This window comes from Patagioenas fasciata, chromosome 13, assembly GCF_037038585.1.
Source record: "Patagioenas fasciata isolate bPatFas1 chromosome 13, bPatFas1.hap1, whole genome shotgun sequence".
In the NCBI taxonomy this organism is placed as follows: Eukaryota; Metazoa; Chordata; class Aves; order Columbiformes; family Columbidae; genus Patagioenas; species Patagioenas fasciata.
Window position 1 is genome coordinate 1517898 of NC_092532.1, and position 2565 is coordinate 1520462.

A 2565-nucleotide genomic window follows, 5' to 3' on the forward strand; every position below is an offset into this window, starting at 1 on the left:
TTAATCTTAGCAGCTTGATCTGCTTGTTGGTTGTTTCGATGTTCCTTGGTGGCTCGACTTTTAGGCACATGAGCATCTACATGACCAACTTCCCCAGGCAGGCTCTCCAGCCGAGCAGCAATGTCTTCCCACAGCGTGGTTCCCAATGGTTTCACCTCTGCGCTGCCAGTTGCTTTTCTTCCATTGCCGTAGCCACCCCCACAAGGCATTTGCTCCCATCCATGAGTCAGTATAGAGACAAAGCATTGGCCACTTCTCTCGTTCGGCAATGTCCAAAGCCAGCTGGATGGCTTTCACTGCTGCAAACTGACTGGATTCACCTTGTCCTTCAGTGGCTTCTGTAACTTGTCGTGTGGGACTCCACACAGCAGCTTTCACCTTCGATGTTTTCCTACAGACGACAGGATCCACCTGTGAACAGTGCACACTGCTTATCAGTCTCTGAAAGCGGATTATATGGTGGTGCTTCTTCAGCACGTTTTACTTCCTCCTCATCTGCAGACATCCCAAAGTCTTTGCTTTCTGGCCAGTGTGTAATCACTTCTAATATCCCTGGACGGTTGGGACTTCCAATCCGAGCTCATTGCGTGATCAGTGCAATCCATTTACTCCATGTAACTTCGGTGCCATGATGTGGAGAGGGAACCGTCCCTTTGAACACCCAGCTCAGCACCGGCAGTCGAGGTGCAGGAGGAGCTGTGCTTCAGTGCCGATCACTTCTGAAGCAGCTCCAACTCCTTCATATGCTGCCAGTATCTCCTTTTCAGTTGCAGTACAGTTGGCCTCATATCCTTTGTATCCTCGACTCCAAAAACCTAAGGTTCGACCTCGGGTTTCTCCTGGTGCTTTCTGCCAGAGGCTCCAGGTAAGTCCATTATCTCCGGCTGCGGTGTAGAGCACATTTTTAACACCTAGTCCAGTTCGGACTTGTCCCAGGGCCACCGCATGAGTTATCTCACGCTTCATTTGTTCAAAGGCTTGGCGTTGTTCAGGGCCCCACTCAAATTGGTTCTTTTTACGAGTCACTCGATAGAGAGGGCTCACAATGTGGCTGTAGTCAGGAATGTGCATTCTCCAAAAACCTACAACGCCCAAGAAAGTCTGTGTCTCCTTTTTATTAGTAGGTGGAGACATTGCTGTAGTTTTGTTGATCACCTCCATTGGGATCTGACGACGGCCATCTTGCCATTTTATTCCTAAAAACTGGATCTCCCGTGCATGTCCCTTGACCTTGCTTCGTTTTATGGCAAAACCAGCATCCAAAAGAATAGGAATTATTCTCTCACCTTTTTTGAAGACTTCTTTCGCTGTGTCGCCCCATACGATGATGTCATCAATGTATTGCAAGTGTTCTGGAGCTTCACCTTGCTCCAGCGTGGTCTGGATCAGCCCATGGCAGATGGTAGCACTGTGGTCCCTGGGGTCATTGGTTGGGTCATGGAGTCACTGGTTGGGTGATGGGGTCATTAGTTGAATAATGGGGTCATTGGTTGAATGATGGGGTCATTGGTTGGGTCATGGGGTCACTGATTGGGTGATGGGGTCATTGGTTGAATGATGGGGTCATTGGTTGGGTTGTGGAGTCACTGATTGGGTGATGGGGTCATTGGTTGGGTTCAGGATTGGTTGGTTGGATGATGATGATGGTGGTTGGATGATGGTGGTGGTTGGATGATGATGGTGGTGGTTGGATGATGATGGTGGTGGTTGGATGATGATGGTGGTTGGATGATGATGGTGTTCTATGCCAAGGATGCACGGAGCATCTGGGCCAGTCACAAGAGGATGCTTTTGGATATTGGGGTGCAGGGCTTTGGTGTGAAGGTTCGGGAGACAGACTTTTGGGTGCAGGGATTTGGGCACCAAGAGTTCTGGGTGCAGCATTTGGGTCTGCAGGGTTCAGGTGTTCAGGACCTGGGGGTGCAGGACTTGTGGGCTGGAGGATTTGAGGGTGCAGGGATTTGGGGTGAGGGATTTCAGGGTGCCAGTTATGGGGGGGAAGGATCTGGGGTACAGGTTTTGGGGGTGCAGGGTTAAGGGGTTTAGGATTTTGGGGTGCACAGTTTAGGGTGCACGTTCTGGGCATGTATGATTTGAGAGTGCAGGGCTTTGGGGTACAGGATTTGGGATGCAGGGTTTTGGGGTCAGGATCTGGGGGTGCAGGATGTTGGGGAGAAGGATTTGGGGGTGCAGCATTTTGAAGTGCAGGGTTTGGAGGAGGGAGGTTTTGGGGGTGAAGGATTTGGTGGTGCTGGTTTTGGGGGTGCAGTGTTAAGGGCGTGGAAGATTAGTGGTGCAGGATTTGTGGGGGTTCAGGATTTGGGGGTGCAGGGTATGGGAGGGAAGGATCTGGGGTTGCAGGATTTGGGGGTGCACTGTTGGGGGTGCAGGGTTTAGAAGTCAGGTCTCAGAGTGCAGCGTTTGGGGTGCAGGGGCTTGGGGGGAAATTTAAGGTTGCAGAGTGTGGGGTGCACAGGACTGGGGCTCAGGATTTGGGGGTGCGGGGTTTCAGGGTTCAGGATTTGGAGGTGTGGAGTTTTGGGGTGCAGGGGATGGGGTGAAGGA

General features: G+C 51.5%; 1 long non-coding RNA gene across 1 annotated transcript; it reads left to right on the forward strand.

Moving 5' to 3' along the window:
* The first annotated feature begins 483 nt into the window (after positions 1-483).
* On the forward strand, positions 484-1268 carry LOC139829071 (uncharacterized). The gene is made up of 2 exons (XR_011741287.1): positions 484-865; positions 1122-1268. It is a non-coding gene; the product is annotated as an uncharacterized lncRNA (long non-coding RNA).
* Positions 1269-2565: the final 1297 nt, after the last annotated feature.